Consider the following 16,202-nt stretch of genomic DNA (forward strand, 5'->3'; position numbering starts at 1 on the left):
CACAAAACAGCGATGCAGTAATGGGAGAGAGAGAAGCCCAAAACTTTGGGCCTTTTTATCTTTCACCTATTTAGCACTTCAAACAATTTATGTGCATTTTGAAATCCGAAACATACAGGTAAGAAACTGTGTGATGCTACCAACATCCTAACACTTCACAGCTGCTGACTGCAGGTGCTTTTGGACTCCCTAAAATACAGCACAGACTTCTGGGCTTGATCAGCTCTACTACCAAGTTTCCAGTAACACCATCATCTCTCCCAGCTCACCACACCAGCCGACTGTCAAAGATGCAATGAATGATAGGAGAGTTTAGCTCCGTGCAAAAGGAGTTTCCAGAAATGCCACAAGGATCCCAAAGTGCCTCAAATTTTTCAGCATAAAATCTGAAACAAAGTTTTTCCCAAGTTCACAAACCTGATAACCAGAAATTAGCACTCCTCAAGCTCAGCTACAACCAGTTCAGGGGTCATCTCATCCCCTTAATCGATTTTAGCAGGTTTATGGGAACTCTGATTTTATATTTGCCGTCATCTCCGCCACTAATGCTTTTTTCCATTCCCCTCTCTGCCATGACATTAACACAAGATTTTGTATGGCTGAAGAACAAACAGTTTGGGGGAACTATCAAACTGAAACACAAAGCAAGGAGGGGGGGGAAGCTTAATTTCTTAGCTGGGTAAGTTCCCTGATGCAGTTCTCTCTACCAGTATCTCTGCCAAACCAGTGTGAGAAGTGAGCAGTCAATAAATAAGCTGCCCCACTGCATGTGGGGTCACAGCCTAACCTAATCACAAACTAATTTAAACTAGTGGAGGACCCCAAAGTTATCAAGCAAGTGACAATTACGAGCAATTAGAATATAAAACAAACAACCTGGCAATAAAACAGGTGGACTTTGAGAAAATTTTTCAAAGCACTTATAAATTTGAGTTTTAAATGAAACTAAGTCTCAAGTCCACCTGTGCTCACACACCTCCCCAAATTCAGATATGAAACTTATAAAGAAAAACATAGTAAATTGAGACTTTCAGCTTTTCACTGGAGGCTTCTGCCTGGCTCTACATTAATCTGAAAAGGATGTATCACAGTAGAAAACGTGCTTTGTACTAGTCCTGTCTGTTCACTTATTAGTCTAAGTACAGTCACTCTGTGACATTACACCACTAATTCTAAATCTAAATGAAAATATAATACCATAGTCTAGACAATTACTCCATATCCTAGGCATATTAATAACGTGATAAAAGGAATCCAATATACAAACTGCATTAAGATCACTTTCTCAGGATCCCTGCCAGTTTTATTTAGCCACTATTATCTAAGAAATACACCTTTAACTTCTGAAAAAGATCAATATCCTTCTTCCTCGGCACAATCAATCTGAGCCCATTTCAACGAGAGCAGATTCATTTGTCTCAAAGATGTCCCTTAATGAATAATGAGGGAGGCACAAATCAAACAGCTTTTAATGCCACACTACTACAGCAATGGTCAGAGCACTGATAGCCAGTCCTGGGTCACTTCAGACCTCACTGATTGCTGCCAACCCCACAGCTCCATTAAAAAGAGGTGACACACACATATCCCAAAGCACAAGTGCCACTGAGATGGCTCCAAAGCCAGCAAAACCTTCTGCAGATATTTTGCCTCCAAATCACTTTAAAACAGAGTTACAGCAGGAGAGCCAGAGTATCTCCAGCTTCTGCTCTCAAGCCCTGTTATGAATTCCTTCTCTGAGCACTTCAGCCCTCGGGCAGCTGACCGTGGACACACAGGGCAAGAGCGTCAGTGAGGACACTCACGAGCTCCAAGAAATTTCTAAATTGGACCGACCACTTTTTGGCAGAGGAGCTCACAGCAAGCTCAACAATCAGACTCCCTCTCTGGCAGTTCTGCTCAGAGCTGGGCACGCTGTTTTCAATTCCTTAACTGACCCAGGCTCTCTCCTTACTTGCACCAGGAACCACAATACGATATAAACCCAACAGGAGGAAGGGAAGGATGACTTCCAGCCAATCTTTCCAGCTCTGATCAGGTGAGGAGGTCTCAGTCTTCCGGTGAAAGATTTAAAAAACTGATTTTGCTGCTTCAGTATGATTGCTAAGAACAACTAATAAACACGAGTCACCAGAGGGCAGTAACACTTCTACTGAATGGCAAATGCAGTCCTCCAATTAGGGAGGCTGATAATTACATCCACATCATCATGTATATTTTATCTGGATTGAACTTCAGCCAGCTTGTTCCAATCCCTGTTCAAATCTCAACCACATGTTGATGAGGCACTGAGCTACATTAACTGTTGTGGTCACACTTGCAATATATGGGAGAGACTCCCAGTCTCCCCAGACAGACCAGAAAAAATAGGGCAGGGAATAAGGACAAGGGCCTCCAGGACCTGCAGGGTACACGGCTGCTTGTTCTCCCAGCTTGACCTGAACTGTCATTCCTGTAGTCAGGACTGCAAGACAACAAAGAAAAGGGAAGGAAGAGGGAATCCTGTCCCTAAGGAAAAGTACACATTAAACACGGAGGCTGTAATTTCTCTGCACTAAACTTACAGACATGGAAAAAGTTACACTGGCAATAAACTGGGATAGGAAGGACTCTGTGAGTATTCTCAGGGGATCTCCATGGGTTCAAGGAAGACACACTTGAGCCATACAACTGTCTACAATCCATCTGGAAGCCCGTAGGGAGGTTTCAAAAGACAGCTCTGAGTGTACCAGAGCAGCACACCTCAGAACAGCCCAGAGAGCAAACATCAACCTTTTATGCACTTCAGGAGCACTACATTTTAAAATACTTTGTGCTGACTCACTAGATTTCCCAGCATTTTATTTGCTGTACTGTAAGATTCGGCGAACAGCTCCTTTTCCCTAGACAAACTCTGCTATAAAGTGAAACCCAGACAGGGAACAGCCTCCCTCAGCCTCAGGTGGGTTCAATGACCATCATTTATGCCATTCTGACCTCTGAGTCACAGCAGCAGCTCCCATGTTCACCACACACCAGGTTGCAGAATGCAACCTTCCCTTTTATGACTTTGGCCACCCTCTCCTTGTTCCCCACCTTCTCCACCTCACAGAGCTCCTCCAGGGCCAGCACCGGGAACCCTCTGATACCCCACACCAGTGGGGACACACTCCAGCTCCCATTTCGGATGGACCCTTCCTGCTGGGCAGAATCCCAGGTGGGACCACCTTGCCCACAAGAAGGACTGCAAAGCCATTTTCCCTGGAATCCTACAAGGCCTTTAAGGATCTTTGTAAAGGAAAAAAAGAGTTGCAATCACATATCCACACGTTCTAGGAGATTAAGACACACTTTCAGCAGTCTTTTAGGGTGATTAATTAATGAACAGACAAAACATGAAACCCACAAAGCTTCTGTTCATGCAATAAATATGAGACACACACACTTACAAGATGATTTCTACTGCAGCAATTCCAGGTATTTAAATATAAAGGTTATTAACAGAAAGGTTCTTGTCATTTTGAAAATGCATTTCTAAGTATCTTTTCTAACAGGGGCTTTAAACCAACACTGAAAACAGAAATTTAGCATGCCTTTAATGCCTTATACTTTGACAAAATGCAACCAATTACACTCTCCACCCCTAAAGGACATTTTCAACTCAGCTTTACTTATTGAATGAAAGGAGGAGCCCAAATGACTCAGCTTCAAGCAAACATGAAGGAAAAGATTAACCCCTAATCTCAATGAAAAAAAAAATAGTGGAACAAACTGATTAAGATGGAGGTGTGGCTTGTCAATTCAAATCTTCGAATATGCAAAGACACATCAAGCAGAACATTAGGACACCATGACTTCATTAGCCTTCTGTACAAACACAGCCAATTTTAAAAATCCAAGTTTACACAACTAGGTAAAGTCAGCCCTGTATCTTCATTCTTGTTCATTAGTGCTGAGCAGCATCAAGATCAATAAAATATCTGCACATCGGCATTTTTAATCTACACAGTGACCAGGCAAGATAAAAGTGCAGGGAAGGAAAAAGATTCCTCCAAAATTCTGCAGGAAAAAAAAACAAACAAAAATTCTACAGGAAAAAAATTCCACAGGAAAAAATCAAAAAAAACCCCACTGATGAGTAAACAGGACAACCTCATGAAGAGGCTTTTTGAGGGGGGTTTTGTCTCCATTAGACTGAGGAATCAAACATTTCTCATCAAAATCCAGCAACACAAATTCTAAGGTCAAATATTTCACAAGGGGGCTCACAGGCACCAAGTGACTGCTGCACAGCCTCCACATTAACTCACAGGTGACTGCCCATCCCCCACCTCAGCCATGACCCCCCAGCATTCCAGTGCAGAACACTCCTCCAGCCCTGCTGATGGGAATATTTAATTCCAGACTAGCTGGAGTGTTCCTTTACATGCAACCCAAACTCCAAATACAAATGTCACCAGAGGGCACCCTCTCAATTCCAGTGACCCAGCTTCAGCCAACTTCTGAGCAGGACTGCAGACAATCCACAGGAGGGATGTGCAGAGGCTCTGCAAAGCAGGAAGAGTTCTGCTTCTGCAAGAGATTGCCTTTAAAATATAAAAAACCCACACCCCACACAAACAAACAAAAAAATTTAGTTATATAGCCCAGAAACGTTTAGCAGAGTGACCAGGGGCACTGCTAGAAAAGATCACAAGCAATTACCAACTTCTGTAGGATATTATTCTGTGGCACTTGATGGTGCCAACTCACTCCAGCTGTTTTGGCATCCAGGTGGATCATATCAGCTTACAAAACCAGGACCCAAGCCAGTTCAGCTCATGCAGAGGTGCCTATGGAAGTCCTCTGGCTCAATTATCATAAATCACCCTAGAATAATACATGAAAAAAATGCATCTATGTTGTCAAGAGAAATTTATGGGAAACAATATATTTTCCTACTCCTCATTGTTCTGTATCTGACGTTAAGAGGGTCAAAAAGTAAACTACTTGCATGAAAATGATACAAAAGTATCAGCAGTGAGTAGTTTTCAACCTTTGGTCCATGCATTATTTCTAATGACCAGCTGAGACCTAATAAAGTTTTAAACCAAACACCTGGTGAGTTGAAGTTCGTAAAATAAAATTATGCAGTAAAAAACACAGTAGGTCTGTATATCAAAAAGGGTCTCAATCCACTGAATAGCAAGTTAAACCCAATTTGCTTAGAAACAAACACCACCATAATACAACTAAAATCAAGTCAGCTGCAGAGGCAAGCAATAATAAGAAAAAAAAAGAAAAAAGGAAATCATCATCATGCATCCTGTATTTTCCAGTCTTGAGAAAAACTCAGAAGCCATAGACCTATAAAACATGTGATTGCCTGGCTATCCACCTATCCCTTGAAAATAAACAGTTTCCATCTCTTCTAGCTACCTGTCATAGTAAAGCCCCTTAATTTAGCACAGGAAAAAGGATGGAGCAAGAATAAGACCTGTGCAAAGGCACCTTTTGTCAGTATAAGGATCCCTCACACACTGTCAATACAGGGGACTCTCAAGTAGATAAACACACCCCTGGAATTTCACCAGGCCTGTACTAAACACAGAGAGACTCCAAAGTTACTCCAAACTATTACCTGTCACCACCACTCATCGTGGTTTCAAACACATCTACAGAATTGCTTTTCCAGCATCTGCTGCCAGGACAGGAATAATGCCAAACACTCCTGGTGTCAAATAAACACCATTTATTTGTCCACCCTCTGTCTAACGCAAGGCAACTCGGGGCTCTGAAATTACCCTGGTTTATATAAAAGCAATGCTATGTGGTGTTGATACCTTGCCTATCCACCCTGCCTGTGCCCTGTCACCCTTGTCCCCATCCCTGTGTGCTGCCCTGAACCTCGTGTCCCCATCCCTGTGTGTTGCCCTGAACCTCGTGTCCCCATCCCTCTGTGCTGCCCCATCCCCCTTGTCTCCATCCCTGTGTGCTGCCCTGTCCCTCCTGTCCCCATCCCTGTGCACTGCACTGCCCTGCCCCTCGTGTCCTGGTCCCCGGGGCCCATCCCCGGGGCAGGACCGATGGATAGCGGTATCTCACCGCCACAGCCACCGCTCCGCCCGCTCCGCCCCGGCCGCCCTCCGGCCCCCGCAGCAACCCCACCGTCCTCGGGGGCTCCGCGGACAGCGCAGGGGGTGTCCCGGCCAAAACCCACCCTCCGGCCGCTCCCGCAGGTGCCGGGGGTGAACATCTTGGCCCGCATCCCTGCGTCCCACACCCAGTCCGGGGGTCCCGGGCACACACCCTCACACCCCGGCGGGGTCCGGCCCCTTCCCCGCCGCCCCCGAGCGCGGCGGAGGCGGCGGCAGGTGGGCGGCGGAGCCCCGGGGGGGCCGGGACCCTCCCCGGATCTGGGAGGGGACGGAGCGCCTCCAATCCCCTGCCGGCAACAGCCCTGCAGGGCCCGGCGTGCGAGACGGGGTGAAGCCTCCTTTCCTCCCTCCTCCTCCTCCTCCTCCTCCGAGCAGCCGGACAATGAGCCCCGCGGAGGCGGGCGCCGGCTCCCTCCTCCTCCTCCTCCTCCTCTTCCTCCTCCTCCTCCTTCTCTTCCCCACCGCGACAGCGCAGCTCACCTGCGATGTGGGGATGGATGGCGGCGGGGCGGGCTCGCGGCGGTGCTGCGGGCGGCTCGGCGGGCTCCGTGCGGGGTCTGTGCCGGCGCCGTTCCGCGGGTGCGGGGCGGCCGCGGCCACCCCCGGCCACTCTCTCTCTCTCTCTCACTCACACACACACACGGGGTGGGGGGGCGCCCGCGCCGCCCGCGCATGCGCGCGCAGAGCCCCCCCCCCCTCCGCTCCGGGCCCGCCCCCGCCCGGTGCCGCGTGCGGGCTGCGCACGCGCCGCCTCAGCACCGCCCCCCCCACTCCCCGCAGGGACAGTGTTCCCCGATCCCTCCCTGAGGGAAACACGGGATGGGGCGCCTTAGAAAAGACGTGCGGGATCGCCGAGTGCGACCTGTGACCCAACACCACTTTGTCAAGGATACCCGTGGCACTGAGTGCCACGCCCAGTCTTTCCTTAAACACCTCCCAGGGACGGTGACTCCGCCGCCCTCCCTGGGCAGCCCGTTCCAATGTCTAAGCACGGAATCCCAGAATTGTTAGGGTGGGAAGGGGGCTCTGGAGATCACCCAGTCCGACCCTCCTGCCAAGGCAGAGTCACCTAGAACAGGTGACACAGGAACGCGTCCAGGTGGGTTTGGAATGTCTCCAGAGAGGGACACTCCACACCCTCCCTGGGCAGCTGTTCCAGGGCTCTGCCACCCTCCGTGTAAAGAAGTTCATTTACACTTACATTTTCACTTTTTCTGTGAAGAAATTGCTCCTGATGTCCAACCTAAACCTCCCCTGGTGGAGCTTAAGGCTCTGTCCTCTTGTCCTGTCGCTTGTTCCCTGGGAGCGGAGCCCCCCCGGCTCCCCCTCCTGTGAGGGAGCTAAAGGGAGTGAGAAGGTCCCCCCGAGCCTCCTTTGCTCCAGGCTGAGCCCCCCCCGCTCCCTCAGCCGCTCCTCGTCAGACTTGTGCTCCAGCCCCTTCCTCAGCTCCGCTGCGGGGGGAATCGAGGCATGGAAAGGCAAACAGCTCTCCGTGAAGCACCGCTCCCTTTAGGAGAGACAACGGGGACAAGGAAAGGGACTGGCCCCAAAATAAAGACTATTACACTACTAAGAACTCCGTCTTGAAGGGACGCAGCGCAATGAATCTCAAGACTTTTCTCTGCTCCCAAGGTCATTAGGGAAATGATCAGCCTACAAGGGGAAAACAAGGCCGTCAAGGTGTTTGCATCATTTCTGGAGGGAAAGCCCTCAGAAAACCACAAGGTTTTGCAAGAATTGCCCTAAAGTCGCCAGAGTTGGCAGTGCTGCTGCCATGGAGATGGGACTTGGCATCGCCACCTTCCCATCCGCACCCTCCCGCCAGGTAGGCTCCATCTCCAGCGAGTTATTGCAATAATTAATAGCTACCATTTACAGATATTCAGAATGCTTTGAAAGCAATACCTAATGTCATTAAGCTGTGAACTGACTTATTTTCATCCTGTCACGGAGTTACAATAGTCACTGCTTCCTTCACAGCCGTGGGAGATGGACTTAGTAATTTGTATACCTGGTAACCCATTGCTGCCATCCAATCTAAGGCCACCTGCTCTGTGGTTTTGATGAAATATAGAGCCACCTGCTATGCATAGTGCCTGGTTTTTAATAGATTTGCAGACTGGTGAGACTATAGGTACCAGGATCCAGAATAAACAAGTCCAGCAGGCTGGAAAGACGGTACCAGCTTTTAAATCCATGACAGGAAAATAAGGCAGGAAGGATTTGAGAAACTACAGGCACGAGTGTGACAATAAAGCAGAAAAGCATTACTTTTAGGTACAGTGCCATTTCCCCAATTTTAATAAAGCTTGTGCCTAGAAAGAGAACATTGTTTCCACTTGTTTTTTTACCATGGTAATCTGGCGTAGTGTCAAACTCATTCTGAACCAGGATAAGCGAAAGGAAAATAAAATGCCAAATGCCATCCTGCTGTAAGGTTTTCAACAGGTGAGTCAGTGGATGGAAAGGATGTTTCACCAGATTTGGAAACACAACAATTTGTAACAAAAAAATAAGAAAATATTATAGAATCATAGAATTGCTGAGGTTGGGAAAGAGCTCTAAGATCATTGAGGAATAAGAGAAAAAAAAAAGTAGTAAAAGCAGCTCAGAAGGGGGAAGCAATGGGAATTATTTTTGTAAGCTATTTTTCTTCACTACAGCAGGAGACAACCCATCTCATAAAACAAGCTTCTCAGCATTACTTAAGGGCTGTATATATGGCTTAGGTGACAAATTTTCCAGACATTTTACAATTCTCTCACTAAGTGCTTCCAGAAAAACTGCATAGTGGCTTGTGAGGAAAAAGCAATGTCATGGACCAAAAAGTAACAGAGATTGAACAGGAGAATGTGTAGTCATTCATAATCATGGTGAAAAACCAAAAGAGTAGGGTGTTTTTAGTTTTGCTGTAAATACCCTTAAAATAATCTAGAAAAAGGGTTGTACAGAAGGAGACAACGTTTGTAGGGGACACAAAATTACTCGCAATTGTGGTGTGAATTGTGAAGATACTTGGAGTGACCCGACTGAGTAGGAAAAAAATATAGTGACATTCAATACTGACAAATAGTCATCAGTACAATACACTGGACAGTGGAGGAAAGAATTCCTGGTAGACACTGCAGAGGGGTCTAAAACAAAGGCAATAGTTTAGGAAAGGCACAGACATCCTAGGCAGTGCTTCACTAGAAATCTCTCCTCAGTATATGAACACAGCCACGCATGCAACGTGTCAAGAGATCAAATGGAGAAAACTAAGAAATATTTGCTGTCTTGCCATCATTTCATAGGAGAAAGTTTTAAAGAATGAGTGGGGAGGAGAACATACATTAGACTGTAAAACCAAAATGCCCAATCCCACTCCAGGTTTACACTAGAGCCCCATGTTTAGCTGCTTTTCACCTATGATTCCAAAATCTTTTCCAAGAAACCACCTTCCAATACTCAGTTGCCAACTCTGCACACATAGCTGATGTTCCTTATTATTTTATAGGCACGGATTTCCCCAATTATACTAAATATTCCACTTAAAACACATTATTAGTTGTATGTTGCAGCTGTGCTGTTAAATATTCAAATCACAGGAAGCGCCAAGAAGAGAGGAAATGACTAGATGAAAATATGTGGCAAAACAGTTGGCTATCATGAAGAAAGCTGATGTCAAAAGTAACAGGAAACTGCTGTCCCTTGTGACTGGCAGCCTGGGAGGGTGCAGAGGGCCAAACCTGAGCCAACACAGTCACGGGAACGGCTCCAAACGAAGGTGGCTGAAAATCTTCCAGCCCAAAGCACATCACATTTGCCATCACCACTTACACCTGAGAGAACAAATTTAGAAATGGTATTAGTCTGGCCAGCCTGCAGGATCCTTCCGAATAATTATTTACTATGGTAGTTTTTGGACATACTTATGCCACATTTTGTCAGCAATGATTATTTCTAAAATTCACTGCCCAACGAGCTGCATCTCTCTGCAAGAGTACAACTCGTTCACCACACATAACCCCCTCAAACTACAGAGGATGTGACATTTCCCTTTGAAAGCAACAGCTTGCAACTTCAACATTCTCTACCAACGGAGAGGAGGGAATTGATCCATACATTTTTAATTTCACAGATGAAAACCATTTTTCCATTAGGCGACACCAAACGTGGATGCTCCCATAACAAACTGCGATATGTTTGCAGGGGCAGCTGTAATGAAATGTTGAGATTGCAAGCCAGGGCACTTGCTGTTGTGAATTCGAAGACTATAAAAATGCCAGCAGACTGCACTTTATTGTACTCTTTCATTGACAGAAGGTAGCATAAGCATTTTGGCATAAAACATTTCTCATGTAAGTTACTTTAATGTAATCAACTTTGTGTGGATTATAATCCAAATTATTCTACCCATTTTAAGAAAAAAAGAGAAATAGTGCTTTATTATGACTGGACATATCATGCTGCATACAAATCTCTGGGATTAAAACTATATATTAATATAAAATCAAATTAATTTCTTTGCCTTTCAGCTAAGCTTCCTGAGTATAGTGTTAAAGATAATTTTTAATCTTGTTTTGGTAACAAATGATTTGAAAGACTAGAGCTTACATTTTGGCACCTAGTTAGCACTTCATTAATTACTAATTGCTTGGCACTAAGTAAAGTTCTTTCATTGTATGAATCTAGAAACAGTTATTATCATAAAAAGTCATTAGTTAAAAGCAGTTTGATATGAGATGTCCCAACTGGAAATCTGCTAAAGCATATAGTTCCCTAAGGAATGAGGATATCGTAGAAAATATTTTATTTATATAACCTGTAAGTGCTATTTTCTATTCTTGCTCTTTGACTAAGTTATTCCATGAGCCTGACTGCACTTAATTCACACAGTACATCAGGGTGAGAAATGCTAAAGAGATGTAAAATGTTGCTAAATTTACTTGTCAATTTATGAGAAGAAAATTGTATGATTTTCTGTCGAAACCGTGCATCATTTCTCAAGATTGCAGCACAGTTGTGGTACCTGCCACCCTAATTCTGTTATTTCCTGATTTTGGAGTGCTTACCTACACAGGTCTGACTTTATAAATGCAGTGCAATTAAAATTAATGGCGCAATTAATATCCACGTTCTAGTAAGGTGTGTAGTCTGTGACATTTACACTTACGTATTCCTACTTTTTTGATTCTCTGTAGTGTCCCTGCCTTCGTTACAGGGGAAAATAGGAGTCAGAATTGGAAAAATATAACATTGGTGTAACTACCATCTTCTTCCTCTTTCCTTTTGGAGGATGTTTATGCTTAATACATAATAAACATATATTAGCTTCTTCCTCTTAATCAAGAGGATGAGCTTCCTCCTTCAATCAAAATGGAACTTTCAGTTGGTTCAGTTAAACTTCAAACTAAGCATAGGAAGTATTTTAGTGGATAAAAATGTCTGCACCAGAGAAATCTGGTTCAAACAGACACTGACACCCTACTTGTTTAGAGTTTACAGGTGGAGGAGGAAAAGGTTACCAAGAATGCTGTGCTGAAGAGTGGATGGATGTTTCACAGCCCCTCTCACTCACTCTGTTCAACTGATGTGCTAACATTTGCTCCCCGAGGTGTTGTGATTAACACTAGAACACTTCCTAAGGTTTACACCTCTACTTGTTCCTCAGTTCCAGCAAGAACGAAGGGATGAGTTGCAATTATAACATTATAGCAGTCCCAACTGGCTCGGGGATTTTCCTAATATTCTTAAGATCATGACTTTAAAAAGAGTGTATCCAAGCAGGAGCTTCTGAATTCACCCAAATATACCTGTAAATATACGGTTTTACATGTAAAGTGAGTGCACACACACACACACACACACATATGCTTTAAGAGGACTTCCTCTTTACAGCTGCAAAACATTGTTTCCCCAAGGTCAACAAAGGCTCTCCCACACGCCTCAGCCCCGAGGAAGCTGCACACAGATAACACGTTATTTCCTCACTGTCTCTCACGCAACCTACGGATTTTTCCACAGGAAGAGAATGCTGTTCTTCACTGTGCTGCCTTCCCACGCCCCAGATGTAGGGAAGTCAGAAACGTGCTTTATGTTAGAGCCGTTTGCGACAGGGACACTGCGATAGCGCCGGGGAGGGAGCCAGAGGCAAAGCAGGGATTGGCAGCACAGGGGCTGAATGCAGATGTCCTCCTCTGCTTCCCCGCTGCATCACAGGAGACAGCACATCACTAGAGACGTTACTTGTAAACTGCTTAAAAAGAACCAAACACCATTTTTTATGTTGCATAAATATCCATCTACACGTTTTCCAAAAAGAGTGGAGATGCTGGGATGCCTACATGATTTATGCACAGTATGGAAGCAGCACAAACACGATGATTTACAACAGGTTTTAATGACCATCTGAAGGGGAAAAATCCCAAATATGGACAACAGCAACTGTTAATTGAAACTAGCAATATTTCATCTATGTAAACAAAGTAATGATCACGTCTGCCACAAGATTTCAAGAGATTTATCTTCCAGGCTCCCTAATATGGTTACATCTGTCCCCTGCTTAAATCCTATGTTCTTGCCATCTGCTCAAAAACACTTTTTTCAACCTCAAGCAGTGATTAAACAGCTATATGGAGGAGAAAAAAAGTATTTTTCAATTTTTGAGCAAAGTGTTTAACAACTGGAAAAAAGCTGAAAAACCAAGTCCCCAACCCCCTTGGCTCTCCATGGTGGTTGGAAATGTTATTGGTGAGATGCTCAACTGGAGTCTCCAGGAATCTTTACATCTGACTGTACATCAGGGAACATTGAATCCATAGATTCGTTGTAGTTTCGTTATGGAGTGTAATAAATTGGGAGCAGATTAAACTAGTACCATTCAGTTAATCAGCCAAATTATCATGGAGAGGTAATGTTATATGGGGAAATCAGGAAGCATTTTGCTATAAAAAGAAAGACACTTCCTAGAATTCTTTATTTGCACTGTGGGAAGCCTTGCCAGTTGTATTCCTTTGAGATGTGCTTTGTACTTACCTCTCCTCGCCCAAACATGGAGGAGGGGGAAGGACAGAGCCATGGCTCGCTTTCCTTTCTGTGTGAGGAGAAGCAAAAAGGAGCAGATTCACAGATCCTCTGCTCCTGCCTTCTGGCCAAGGCTGCAGCCTGCCCGTTCCTCACGTGGGTCACAGTAATTAGGGAAGCACCTCACTCTGCATCCATCACCTTCTGTAGGCACAGGATGGCCAGTCATGATCCCTCTCAGTGTTTATTGGGAGCCTTGAAATCCTTGGAAGGTATTAGAGATGCACTGAGCATCTTGACACTTTGTTACAGGAGAGTTCTGATGCAGTGGTAATACTGTCATACTAAAAAATTACCTCAACCCTTCTCTAGGAGTTGTGTCAAACTTTATTTTATTTTTATATGTCTCTTTCTCCTGTATAGAAGAAATTATTGATTTTATCATTCCCCCGAGCTTCTTAGGAGGTAACTGGACTCAGTACCTGTGCTTTTCCATCTTTGCTCATCTGTCTGGTTTATTATGCTGCTTCCATCCTCTGCCATTGTAATTGTTACTGCTTGAAAAGACGGGAAGCCAGAACTTTTTGCACTGTTTGTAAAACATGGTGAAGTGTTTTCAGAAATAGTGAAGAACAAAGCCAACTGGCAGTGGCTTTTTTCATCCACAGCTAATAATCCTTGGTTGAAAATCTAAGAGTATAATGCCTACTGGTATAAATAGGTGCAACTCCACTGAAGGTCTTGCCATGCTTTGCTGGAGAGCTTTGTTACGAAGGATGCGGAGAGTCAGGCAGTTCAGCTTCAGATTTAATAAATACCATCACTTATATTACTAAAATAGACAAACTACATTGTTTTATAGCCAGCATTTTCAGAATAATTTATATAATTGTCTTGGGAATACTTTTGGGAGAAGCGAATCAGCAAGCCATTATCTGTTGCAGTGTATGCTTTGCTCGGGAAGTCTTTGCTGCTGGTAATCCCTTTGGGAGCTGGACTTAGATGGGATAGCTACTATGCTCTGTACCTCCTTCAATGAAAATTAAGAAGCCAAGTTATAATACAGTTACTCATTTTCGAGTGAACAAAACCAGCAATGCCTCAGGTACTCTGTATATTGCATTTTTTCCTGCGTATCTCAGGCATTATCAGGATGGTCGAGTTCAGTTACAGAGTCAGGAAATGTAGAAAATACTGAATGTTAGGATTTAGCAAGCACTGTTCAAGATCACTTACATTAAAAGAAAAAGACAACACTTAAAAAAAACCCTACATAAGGTTTCAATATTCTCTACTGGAACTGAGAAACCCATGGATAAAATTAATCCAGGTTCCTAGATCCAAATTCTGGCTTAAGCTGTGAAACAGTTTTCATACCAATATGAATATTAGGGGGGATGTAGAGACTTTTCAAAATTTCATTTTAAATAGTAAAGATAATCATGACATTTTCATATCCTTATAATGCCCATGCTGAAAAATCGTTTTAGCTTTCATTAGAATAAGCTTATGATAAATGGAAAAAACCCCCCAACAAACAAAAAATAAATCTATTTTTAAAGTAAATAAGAAGTCAGTGTGTACAGAAGCAAGGCCTGTTTCTTGAGAAAAATCATCTGACATGGAGCATTTGAAAGGTCCAGTGTTTATAAATGTGACTTAGCTGGAGACAGTTGCTGAGCTTCTGAAATTCTGAAGAGATTTTTCCTGTGTACTCTGGAAAGGCTTCAAAGTTCACTCAGGAAGCACATTCCAAAAATACAATGGGTATATTTTAGCATGTGTTCACCTACAGTTTTACTGCAGTCTGACTGATTCTGCAGCCAAAACTGATGACTTCTGTAAGGTGATTTTCATTTGCATATCATCCTTTCCCATTGAGATCCCAGGGCAGAATAAAAGAGCTACTTAAATATTGAAATCTGAGTCTTACAAACCTAAACCAGATGGATGCTGAAGATGTGAGAGGATGAAATCTCTGTTTCCAGAGTTTTCTTTTACTTTTCAACAGAGGACCCATCCATCACGAGGACAAGGAACCCGATCTGTGATACTAATTGATAAGAGTTTCTGACTCTTAGTTTGTGGTTACTACTTTCTGTAAATATGTGGTAAATTCTAAAAAGGTAGAAACATGAAAAATAAACATACAACACTGCTAAAATCTAAGCTGGTCCCTTACAATTTCCTCTCCAGCTACTGCTGTATGTCATGTAACATCAGAAAAAACACCCAAGGCTCAGGAGAGTATTATTGCACCTTGAAAAACTAGACATCCATTATAAATTATCCTTTGAGAGTTGCAAGAGAAAATACTTTACTGGTTATTCCAACATAATGTAGTATTGGAGTATTCTATTCTATACCACAGTTTGTGACATCGCTTTTGCCAACACACCATCTGAACACTTTTCAGCACTTCATGAATAGCAACTAAAATTGGACCAATTTATTGTCGTCTCCTCTCCCTGCAGAAGTGTAAATAAGCTACGTTGTTTTGCTACGCTTTGTGTTTTAGTTGTATCTAGAGATATTCTTAGTTTTCCCTAGAGAAGATAATACTGAAGAGGCACATATTGCACTTGAGTCAGAAATTAGAGAATTTCCCCAGGGTCCTTCACAAGGACCATTATGACTTCTGCATACTATCCAAACAAACTGAACTTAGGAACCCCTGTCTAAATCAACAGCAGCTCAGGTGGGGTTTGTGAGATAAGAAAAATATGATGAAATGTACGTTTGGTGGTGGGGGCAGATTTTTGGAGATGGACTTAAAATCAAGCAGTTTGCTCAATTACAGGCATATACCAATAAAAACTGAATAGGGTGCCAGCACAGGATAACCAAACCGAGCATATGGAAAACACGGAAAATATGACAATATTTTCAGCAATAGATCCTTAGCTTAAATACTATTTTGTGTTTGGGCTTCTGGCTTAAAATATATACATAAATATATATACATAAATATAGATATACACATATGTAAATGAAATAGGATTAGGAAGACTCTAAAAGAGCACAAGAGAAGACTATAAAACAAGAGAAAGAGTGTGTTTAAGTGCTGTGTTCTACAGGTGA

General features: G+C 43.6%; 1 protein-coding gene across 5 annotated transcripts in view; it reads right to left on the reverse strand.

Moving 5' to 3' along the window:
- The window catches only part of RALGPS2 (Ral GEF with PH domain and SH3 binding motif 2), a 106,476-nt gene extending 99,817 nt beyond the window's left edge, over positions 1-6,659 (reverse strand). For 3 of the 5 annotated variants that reach the window (XM_017815844.1, XM_017815845.1, XM_017815843.1), the window contains exon 1: positions 6,179-6,200. The gene's annotated coding sequence lies outside the window, so the exon portion shown is untranslated. Of the gene's footprint in view, positions 1-6,178; positions 6,201-6,596 lie in introns of those variants that run through there. The other 2 variants (XM_017815848.1, XM_017815846.1) reach the window with 2 other exon arrangements.
- Between the last annotated feature and the right edge of the window lie 9,543 nt (positions 6,660-16,202).

This window comes from Lepidothrix coronata, unplaced genomic scaffold (genome assembly GCF_001604755.1).
Source record: "Lepidothrix coronata isolate B3197 unplaced genomic scaffold, Lepidothrix_coronata-1.0 Scaffold52, whole genome shotgun sequence".
In the NCBI taxonomy this organism is placed as follows: Eukaryota; Metazoa; Chordata; class Aves; order Passeriformes; family Pipridae; genus Lepidothrix; species Lepidothrix coronata.